The sequence below is a fragment of the Bactrocera latifrons genome, unplaced genomic scaffold (assembly GCF_001853355.1).
Source record: "Bactrocera latifrons isolate USDA-ARS-PBARC rearing strain unplaced genomic scaffold, ASM185335v1 scaffold_50, whole genome shotgun sequence".
Lineage (NCBI taxonomy): Eukaryota > Metazoa > Arthropoda > Insecta > Diptera > Tephritidae > Bactrocera > Bactrocera latifrons.
In genome coordinates, this window is record NW_017537157.1 from 1,622,681 (window position 1) to 1,634,694 (window position 12,014).

A 12,014-nucleotide genomic window follows, 5' to 3' on the forward strand; every position below is an offset into this window, starting at 1 on the left:
GAAAGGGGTGCGCCGTTGTTTTTCAACATATTTTTAATACTGTTGTTACTGTCCTAAATTCTTTAGAATGAAAATTATAATATCCGATTTTGGTGGGAAGGGGGGCCCAATTCCCCAAAACCCCCTAAGGAACCCGCACTGTAAATACTAATAAATTTAATAAAAAAAAAAAATAAACAAGAAATAAATTTAACAAAAGTAAAAGCTTGTAGCAATTAAAAAAACAATATTTGAAATGCGGCCAATCAGCACAGAAAGTAGATTTACATACTTATTATAAAAAGAGTGCATATTCAGACTCTATTTTTACCGGTTTTCTGCTTACTGTGCTAAGGTCAACGGATTTTTTTTTTTTTGCAATTTTTGCACAGATACTGGCAATAAGGCCGCGCAAATAAAATATAGCCTATAACTGAGACTAAATATTTCCGGAAGAATTAAAAATCGGGTTTAGGTTGCCTATTCCTTTCACAACCGTGTTTCCCACGGTAAAAAATTCTCATAAACTTTAAAATAAACCAACCCAAAAAATATGCAAGTAATTTATAAACAGAGTACATCTGGAGTATTCAATATAGGTCACATTAAGTTTGCCAACAAGTTTGTAGAAACCTGATGGAAACATCGCAGATCTTATAAAATATTGATATACTACTGTGAGAAAATATTAGTAAGTCTTTGTTAACAATTTTAATATTTCTCATTTTTTTCTCAAAAGCAACACCATCAACGTTTTTTTCAGTTATAGAAACAGTTATTAAGGTCAATTTCCGAAATAGCTTTCGATGTGAATAGAGATTGACGTTTAATTGACTCAGAAAGGTTTCCCCGGAGTTGTTTTAGTTTGCTCAGAAGTTGCACGAAACTAAATTAGGTGAATTAATTGGTTGGTAATTTCGGCTAGATGTTGATGAAAATTTAGTAAAAACAACTAACTAGGAATCAATGCAGTATGCGAAGGTGGATTATCGTGGTGCAAATACAAAGAGTTTTCGGCCCATTATTCCGGTCTCTTTTTACAAATAGCTTCACGCAAACGACGCAAAACACTCAAATATCATTCCTTCATGACAATGGCCGGTCGGAAGTAATGTGAAGTGCACCACACCTCGTTAATCGCACAAAATCTGTCAACATAACCTTAATTTTTTACCTGCTTTGACGTTTCTGCGTCGCCTGATCTTTGCCACGTTATTCGGCAGACTGATCGTCTGTTTCCGGGTAGAAAGCATAGTTCCAAGACTCATCATGTTTCATGACATCCTGGAAGTCGGAAAGCTTTATTTCATAGACAATAACGTGACGCTGTTTTTTTTTTAATAATTTAGGGATTTTAGAACCAATCGCGCTTTCCTTTTTCTTAGGCTCAAATTGTCTTTCAAAATGGTTATCACGGATCGTTTCAATTTTCCAACGATATCAGTAAGATCTCTGAATATTAATCGTTGATTCTCAAGCACCAAGTATGTACCTTTCTTTTGTTGATGTGTTGACTGGATAAAAACTCCAGGTCCTTTCCGGTTACATATACCTGACTGTTCTGGGAACGGTTCATGATTGATTGCTGTACTTCGTCAATGCGTTGTCATTGCTCTTTGAATAATGTGTACCAATCTAAAAGACTTGCTCGGGGCAAACAATCATCAACGAAGGCCTTTTCCAACATTCTGAACGTTCCGGAACTAGAACTTTGATTCCGCACATATAATTTAATGGAACTTGTTTGTTGCTAATTTCACTCATCATAAAAATCGCCGAACGCACTTTATGTAGTTCAGAAAGGCAAGGGTATACTAAATTGCAATGATTATTTTGATGTGATATTTGACACACTGATAAGCTAATATAATCTGGATAAAAAATATATCGACGAAATTTAAATTATAAAGTCTTACTATTGTTTGCCTACAGTAGTATGAGTTGAGCATGATCGATTTAACGTGTCGATACGTCCTGCCATCCTTCTATACATACAGGAATAAATTCCTTGATTTTTGAGATATCGCTCTGAAATTTTACTCATGTCTTTTTCTCGGAAAAAAATACTTATTTATCGCCGATATCTGGCCACTGTCAAAAACGAATCAAGTTCTTGTAAGGAAAGCTTTTCTATTAACCAAGATAATTGTAAGAAACTTGGTATAGATTATTTCCCAAAGTAATGCTATAATTTGAGAATAAATTATTTAGATCGGAGAACTATAGCAAATAGCTGGCATACAAAGCGAACTTTAAATATTAAGTACCTGTATGAAAAACTTTTTTTTTCGAAATATGACACAAATATTTGCCGCAGGTAAAGTTATAATATCCGAAGAAATTTTCTAGATCGATCTACTATTACGGAAATTTTTTTACATGTGAAGCTGTTCTAGCTTCTTGTTGTTATTGATTACGATTCACTACAACAATTTTAAGCTACTGCTTCCAAATATAACCAAATTAGCTGTGTGCCTTTGTAATCTGCAAGAATGCATCCGCAGTTGGCCACTGTTACGCTCAAATGTATTAATAACATTATTATACAGCGACACGCATTTCAAACGCCCGAAGCTAATGTTTAACGGAGCGTATGAGTAATCCTACCCAATATTACATATTTACCCTAAGTCAACAGCTATCCTCCTTTTTTCCTATTAATTAACAAAGCAATGACATTTCACAACCCAATTAGCAACAATTTAGCTCTGAACTCCGCTGCCAGTGAACAACGCTTAGCTACGCTGCGCTGCAGTTAGACGCACACGAGACAGACCAAAAAAATTCCGCACTCACCTGTAAAAATATGCATGCCACCTAAGTAAACTGCAGTTGTGCAATCAAAAGTTGTATGCCTGATGCGCTGAAAAGTGATAAAAAGAAGCTAAAGCCGTAAACATTTTACTACTAGCGCTTAGTTTGTAAATCATAAAACAAAATCAGCTAATTAAGTGTGAAGGTTAACGCTGCCGGCTGCCTACTAAGTTCACTTTCAGCTGCATAAGGGCTAACAAATTTTTTTATGTGCGTGTAGATATGTAAATAAATATATATATTTCATCAAACGTCTTTCAAATAAATGCAACGCGTATGAATGGAACCCTTGCAAGGCGAAAAATTAACTCTCAGCATATTTATTTCATGCCATTTTATAGCCAAAATAATATTCTACAGTAAATAATCTCACAGTAAGGCAATAAATTGTATTTTATAACGCAGCAAGAAAAAATGACTGCGCTTTTAAACATATTTTCATATTTCTGGTATATGCGAGGGTTGTCTTATGTTTAGCGGGATTTGGCAATTCTAGTGTTTTAAGCTGGTAATTCAGCGCTTTAACGTAATCTTTTGACTTATACATACATACTCAGTCCGTTTTTGTATACGAGCGTAATTTTTGTTATTTACAGTAACTTAAAATATTCAACTCGGTCAAAAAGTGAAATTAAATCGCGCTATTATGTTTTTTTCGCGCTATTATGTTTTTACAATTTTTAACGTGGATTAACTCAGCAAAAGCTATTTCAGCGCTATTTGTATTGTTTACAGTTACTTAAAATATTCAACTCCACCAAAAAATTAAATTAAATCGACGAAATTTTCGCGCTATTATTTTTTACAATTTTCGGCGTKGATTAACTCAGCAACAGCAATTTCAGTGCTATTTGTATTGTTTACAGTTACTTAAAATATTCAACTCCACCAAAAAATTAAATTAAATCGATGAAATTTTCAGGTGATTATGTTTTTTTTACAATTTTCGAAGTGGAATAATTCAGCAACAACGATTTCAGGGCTATTGGTATTGTTTACAGTTACTTAAAATATTCAACTCAACCAAAAAATTAAATAAAATCGACAAAATTTTCGCGCTCTTATTTTTTACAAATTTCGACTTGGCTTAACTCAGCAAAAGCTATTTCAGCGCTATTTGTGTTATTTACAGTAACTTAAACTATTCATCTCAGGCAAAAAATAAGATTAAATTGACAAACATTTCGCGCTATTATTTGTTTTATTTACAGTAACTTACAGTAACTTAAATATATAGCTCGGTGAAAAAATTAAAAATATTTGCGTTATTATTTTTTACAATTTTCGACGTGGATAAAATTGGCAATAGTGCAGCGATGAATTTAATTGATTTCTCGGCGATGAAGTTTCATCAAATACCAGTATTCATCGAAGGTATGGTGAATGCAATTGAGGTCTTAGATCACTTGAAGACGCACTTTGTGAAAGTCGTCCAAAATTAGTTGTTGTTCGGAGCACTTTGGCGTAAGTATCACTTGCACTAGTTTAGAATTTGACTTCAGTTGACTTTCCCACACATACCATATACTTTGATATTGAAATTTTATAGCGCACAAAAGCACTTAAGAGCTCGCGCCCTTATAAAGTATGCGCCACTTCAATATAAGCGTCCCAGCAAGCCATCGTTGAGTACAAAAAAAAAAAAAAAAAAAAAAAAAAAAAAAAAAAAAAAAAAAAAAAAAAAAAAAAAAAAAAAAAAAAAAAAATGTGTGATATGCGTTTTAAGACCTTCTCAAGTTCACAGCAACACAACTAACCTAATAATTAAAGACACAAAAGTGAGAGTACAAGAAAAAGGCCAAAAACAAAGCGCACAAAAATCAAACAGAGAAAATGTTTTACTCAAATTTTCAAGCGCCATTAATCCACATTTACTACGAACGTTATTTCGTCTGTAAATCAAAAGTCACTTTCGTTAACGAAACGTAAAAAGTGTTGTAACGGTTTAAAGGCTGCCTGACAATATACACACACACATGTAAATGTGTTTTTTTTTTTTTTTTGTTTTTTGTGTTTTGTATTTTTGTAACAGTAACATTACGCGGCAGCAACCACTTGACACCACCACAATGGAGATTTAGCGATGCATATATCACAGATCTCCATGCGCGTCTAGCAACTACCTGACGGATGTGAGACAATAGCGAATTGCTTAGAAATGCGCAGTGGAAAGGGAAATACCAACAGAGCAAGTGCGTAATATATGCCAATAGGCAATAGCAACAAATTTTTAGTTGTGGAGAGTGCGAAGAAACGCGATGCATAAATTTAGCTCGCCATGCGTGTTGTGCATAGTCCGAGCCGAAATTGCAGAGATGCTGGCGTTTTCTATGCAAATTCATTGAAATTGTGCGCAAATCAAATTAAAAGTGTATTAATTGTTTTTGTTTGAAAGTTTGTGTTGGTGCTGTTTTCGTTTGTTGTTATTTTTCGATAAATTTTGAATATTTTGGTGCGAATTAAAATCGTAAAGAGGAATTTGTGCAAAGGGCAAACACACGCATTCTTGAAGAGTATTTTATGCCCGATTTAGAGGTGGTTATGTTATCATTTTCATGCAAGTTTATAGTATTTTGCTTACTTGAAGCAATTATCAAGACATTTGTGAAATATATTTTGCACCTAATACAACAACAACAAAAAATATGATGAGTGTCGCTTTGGCGTTTTCATACAAGTGCCGTGTTTTATCGTTCAAATGGTATGGAAGCTATCTGTTATAAAAGTCCGATCTAAACAGTTTCTTCAAAGATTGTACCATTGGCTTGGGACAACACAGACATGCCAATCTTCGTGAAGATACGTTGTCGAATAAAAAAAATTTGCATACAAGAACTGGAATTTGTTCAATTAACTTTTATGACAGCTATATATTATAGTGGTCCGATCGAAAGGATTTCTTAAAAAAATAATACCTTTGCGTTAAGCAATAATGCGTGCAAAATTTCATGTAGATATCTCGTAAAATAAAAAAGTTTTCCATACAAGAACTTGATTTTGATCGTTCAAATTGTATGACAGCTATATGCTATAGTAAACAGATTTAAATAATTTCTTCGCAAAGAATAGCGTTTACTCAGAAAATAATATATGCAAAATTTCGTGAATATATCTCAACAAATAAAAAAGTCTTCCACACAAGAACTTGATTTTGATCTCTCAATTTGTATGACAGCTATATGCTACAGTGAAGCAATATCGACGTTTCTGACAAGTGAGTAGCTTCTTGGTGGTAAATGAACGTGTGCAAAATTTCAGATCGATATCTCAAAAACTGACAGATTAATTCTCATAATACCGACAGATGGACTAACAGACAAACACGGCTAAATCCGCTCATCTCGACATGCTGAGAGCGTTTATATGTATATATGCTTTCTAACAAACTGGCTGTTACAGACTCCGTGGAAAACTTAATACATCCAGTGCAGGGTATAAAAAATAAAAACCAACTAAGTCACGTATTAATTTTTGCTTAATTTTTAAAAGTCTTAAAATGAACAATATCGTCAATACAACATAGTTCTCCAATTGTATGATGTATTGTATAGTTTGCTTATATTTTCAACTTTATTCATTTATTTATTTTTTTTTTTTATTAATTTTGTATTGTATAAAATAAAACACAAAGTAAAATAAATGCCTAAAATATATGAAATTCAACTTGCATACCTTGGTAATATTCTCCATACATAAATTAAATAATTCCCATACATAAAACTCCATAAATTAAAATTTTCCTAAAAAAAATTTACATAATAAAATTAGCTTACTTCAACCCAAATGCTATTCAAACTCATCCACTACTGAGTACTTTTCCATAGCGCTACCGGAATAGCATGCGCATATGCGGAAGGCATTCTTGCACAACGAGTTCGTTGCTTAAGTCTTTTGTGTTCACACTCATATGATTTGGGCGGCAGTTGCTGCTGTACGATTTTTGAGAATCATACTGACGTTCACTACATTCTGCACATTTGTGTTAGCTATGGAACAAAAATGCTGTCAAAGAAGCATAATTTATAAAAAAATGAGCAAAGTGACAATTCAAACAAGGGAACAATACTTAAGCACATAAACACAATGAAATTCAAATCAATATCGATTATTTCCTACTACTTGTTTTTGAATGTGTCGGCACTGTATACTTAAATGCAATTACTATTATTTTTGAAACAGTAAATTGTAACAAAAAATTATCAATAGTACTCATAATTAGATAATATTATATTTATTCGCTAATAATGTATGAAGTTGGGGGAATTTTTATTTGACAATAAATATGTAACCACGTATGGACCGAAGCTATAATACCCTTCACACATAAAACAGTCTCCATAATGAAGATAAATGACTTCATGTTGATTAAGTGTAGAATAAAACGGTATAAATAGGTTTTTTCTTGTTATTAATCGATCAGCTTGTATGACAGCTATATGCTATAGTTTTCCGATCTGAAAAATATCGGTGGATATTGTAAGATTGTCTGCAAACATTCTCTATGCAAAATTTTGTGAAGATAACTTGTCAAATAAAAAAGTTTTCTTCACAAGGATTATATTTAGATCGATCAGTTTGTATGGCAGCTATATCCTATAGTGGTCCGATCGAAAACATATCAATGGATATTGTAGCACTGTCTTTGAAAATTTTCTCCGCCAAATTTAGTGAAGATATCTTGTCAAATAAAAAATTTTTCCATACAAAAGTTCAATTTGGATAGATCAATTAGTGTGACAGCTATATGCTATAGTCGTCCGATTCAAAAATTTTCTACAGAGATTGTGTTTCTACAATAATCATTGCGAAATATTGTGAAGATAACTTGTCAAATATAAAAGTTTTCTTCACAAGAACTAAATGCTGGTCGATCACTTTTTATGTTAAAATCGTCTGCGCCACGAACAATTAATAAACTTTTCAGAGATAAATAATTAATAATTTCATTTAAGGAAAAAGCAATAGTATAGGTTAGCAATGCAGAAAAACCTTTGGATTTTATGAGTAGCAGTGTCGGTGCCATGATTTTTATGGAGAAGTACTATATAAAAATTAGGAATAATCATTTTTAAGGGAAATTTGTTGTATAGTTGTCCGATCTGAGCGATTTCTTAAAACTGAAGCTACTTATTAAACTCCATTCTGATATCTCAAAAATTGACGAACAATTTTTTATAATCTCCAAAACCTTCGCCTAAAAAATCGCTGGCGCGAAACCGATAGACCCATCGTCTCTTAGTCAACGTTATTGAGAATGATCAATAGCTCAACACCGGTAAAATCATAGTCTCTCGGGCAAAGTTGTTCTCACATACGCAATTTGCCCTTGTTTTTGCTGCCTGTAAATCGACCCGCTCTAATGTACGAGTATACATATATACACATTATGAAGCATTTATGTAATTTTCAACTTTTCTGCAATCAATAAAAGCAAATTACCCAACTGTGCAATTATATTCCGGTCACTTCGCGCCGCAAAAGATCGAAAAGCAGATAAAGTCCGGCCGGCGTTTCATTTAGCATAACAATTAGCAATTTAAGCTACACGAAAACAGTTTCAATACAACAGTGGATGGCGCACGTTTCCCAAAATTAAATTCGGACGTCTGTTACTTGAAGAAGATTAGTTACCAGCGTTGTTCCATGAATTGTCTGCAAGTTAAAGTGCGCCAAAGTCAAAAAGCAACTAAAAAAAATAAAAATTTTCTCACAAAAATTATAAAAATTAACGCGAAAAAGCATAAATCTTAAATCTTAAAATTCTTTGCGCGCACTATTTATCACATTGCTTTGTATAAGTGTTATTATAGCAAGCTTTGCAAATTTTTGACAGCCGCTGACTTGAAGATTTTCCAACAAATTGTTTACTCAAAGCATTCAGCAGTCGGTATTCACGTCTAGTAACGGTGACAACAATAACAACAGCAAACAAATGCATGCCAGGCTGCACATGCGTTCAAGCGTTTTTGTTGTTTTGCTGCTTGGCCCACATACCCCTGACCAACGATGAACGCATTAGGCCGAAACACACATGCTGTCTACTCGACTTGACTGCCGCTTGTCAAAGGCGATTGTTTGTGCCACGATTAGTTGCCATTGTTTGCTGCGCGCATCCCCACACAAACACATACTGGCATATGCTCGTACACGCATGCACCTGCATGAGTCGACGATAGGCAAGCCATTCAGCGCTGCAGTGTAAGTGTAGTGGTCCCATTAAGTATTTTGTGCTGCTCAGATTGCTAATAAAATGTTCGCAAAATATTAAAAAAAAAAAAAATTGGAAACTACAGGCAGCGCATAGGCATATGCACATAAGTTGTATGACTTGCGTAATCGACATTGAGTGCTGTGTGCTCGGCAGCTTTGACTTATGCATATTAGTTACTAAAGTGTATATTGTAGGCCTCTTGCTTGATATCTTCTTTGTGATTTGGAAAACAAGAAACAACGATTACTACGGTGGCACCGAAACTATTACACCCTATAATACCCCTCACAGGTCAACTTTTCTCACAAGAACTTGATTTTGATGGGTGCGTATGTATGGCAGCTAAATGCTATAGTGGTCCGATCTAAATTATTTCTTTGGAGATTGTAACGTTGCTTTTAGTAATAAGACACGCCAAATTTCCTAAAGATATCTCGTAAAATAAAAGGGTTTTCTATATAAGGACAACTTTATGCTCGTTCAGTTTGTACGGCAGCTGTATGCTATAGCAGGTCCGATCTCCACAGTTTCTTCAAATATAATACGGCTGTACAAGGGAATATCCAGCGCTAAATTTCGCGAAGATATCTTGTGAAGTAAAAAAGTCGTCTATACAAGGAGATAATTTTGATCGTTCAGCTAATACGACAGCTATATTCTATAGCAATTGGATCGGAAGAATTTCTTCAAATATTGTAGTACTATCTTGAAAAATAATTAGTGTCAAATTTCATTTAGATATATTCTCAAATAAAAAAGTTTTCTATACAAGACCAGATTTGGATCGTTCAGTTTGTATGGCAGCTATATGCTATGACGATCCGATCTCTACAATTTCTTCAAATATTGTACGGTTACACCAGGCAATAATCAGTACAAAATTTCATGAAGATATCTCCTCAAACAAAAAAGTTTTTTATACAAGGACCTGTTTTCGGTTGCTCCGTTTGTATGATAACTAAAGGCTATAGTGGTCTAATCTAAACGATTTCTTTGGAGGTTGTAACGTTTCTTTAAACCATGATTCTTGCCAAATTTAGTGAAGATATCTCGTCAATTTAAAAGGTTTTTCATACAAAAACCTGCTTTGTACGGCAGCTACATACATACATATGTGCTACAGTGGTCAGGCCGCGGCAGTTCTTATATCTCCAACTCTTCTCTGTATCTATTAGTTCTATCAAAAGTTATTATATGTTTACTTTACGATTTTGACACCGAATTATTATAGTAAATTGTAGTAGTTAATTAATAACTCTATCTCTACAGCCCACTGTTCATTTACCTCGTTAGAACGCGCGGTAATTAAAGCTCAATTATTACCTTGGTCATATTATATGAAACAAAAGCAACAATTATAAATGTTGTGAACTTGTTATGGATATTTTTTGCAATTTAAAGTGTTTAAACCAAATTCTGTAGTGCAAACTTGCGTTTGAATGAGCAATTGAGGTCTCGTTATCTAACTAAATACGTGTTTGTTTATATGTTAACAAGTCTATCATAGACTGTGGCTAAGTGCATTTAAGTGTTCACAAGTTATATAAGTAGAATACTTCATAAAAGTCATTAAATACATGCCCCAGGCCTCGTAAAGTTGAGTTGCTAGAAGGTCGTTGAGTTGCGCGTTCAACGTTCAGCTTTGTTTTTCTTAGATTATTCATAGAAATCCAAGCCGCATGTAATCAGAAACCGCATAAAGTAATAACAATTTTACTTGATTATTATCATGTGGGCACTAAATGACATACATTGCCTTGTTAAGATATGTTAAAGACGTTTTCTGTGAAAATTAAATAAAATGTAAATATTTTGAAAAAATGGAAAAACGTTTTAGTAAACATGTGAGATATTTACGTAAAATTTGATGGATGAAGTAAATTATATTGCCACAATAAAAAAAAAATAATAATCCACTATTGTATACACTACTTTAATTACTATTCTAATATCTTAATTATTCCACTTACTCAGCACATTTATGGCAATTATTTGACTTGGAATGCTGACTAGCTTTATTTCAATAAAAACAGATTTCAGTTAATTACAAAAGTGTCAAGGGCTTAGTCCCGATTGTGCGGTTTTTATGGCAGCTATATGCTATAGTACATCGATATCCGTGATTCCGGCAAATTAGCAGGTTATTGGGTGGAAAGTGTCTGAGAATTCTAAATTAATTCGCATATAGACATACGTATAAACGGATTTACGAGCATTTCCAAATTACTCCTTAATTCTAAAATCAGAAATAAAAATTTAAAATTTTGATCAAATTTTCTGATTTTAATTTCGTTGTAAACTTTAATTTTATAATTTCTAATAACTTTTAATTTTCAAATCTTTAATTTGAATCAACAAATTTTCTTAAAGATTTTAATTTATAAATTTTTATTACTTGACTTTTTTTTTTAATTATAATTACAAAAAGGTTCAAGCTTTTAAATAAATTTTCAAATTTTAATTTTGATGATTTGATTTTTTTTAATTACAATTACAAAAATTTTCAATCTTTTAAATAAATTTTCAAATTTTAATTTTGATGATTTGATTTTTTTTAATTACAATTACAAAAATTTTCAAGCTTTTAAATAAATTTTCAAAATTTAATTTCGATGAAAATTTAAATTTCAGATTAATATTAAATCTGATACGTTCAACTAATTTTAATTTTAAAATTTTTCGTGAATTTTCACTCACCATATTTAAATTTTTTAATTAAATCTTCTGAATTTAACTTTGACAATTAATTTTAATTTTATAATTTTTAACGAATTCTTATATTAAATTATAAATTTTTAAATGTAATCTTCAATATTTCTATTGGTATTTAGATTGTAATTTTTTTTGTTAAATTAAAATTTTTATTTCTAAATTTTTAATTAGTTTAATGTAATTTGTATTAAAATTATGATTACAAAAATGTTCAAACTTTCATTCAATTTAAATTTTTAATACAATTTTCAAATTTTAACTTCGATAAAAATTTACCATGATTTTGATTTAAATTGAA

At 32.2% G+C, this 12,014-nt stretch overlaps 1 protein-coding gene across 2 annotated transcripts in view; it reads left to right on the forward strand.

Annotated features, from left to right (window-relative positions):
- Positions 1–12,014, forward strand: part of LOC108973827 (estradiol 17-beta-dehydrogenase 11) — a 37,978-nt gene that overhangs the window by 7,333 nt on the left and 18,631 nt on the right. The gene's annotated exons all lie outside the window — the stretch shown is intronic.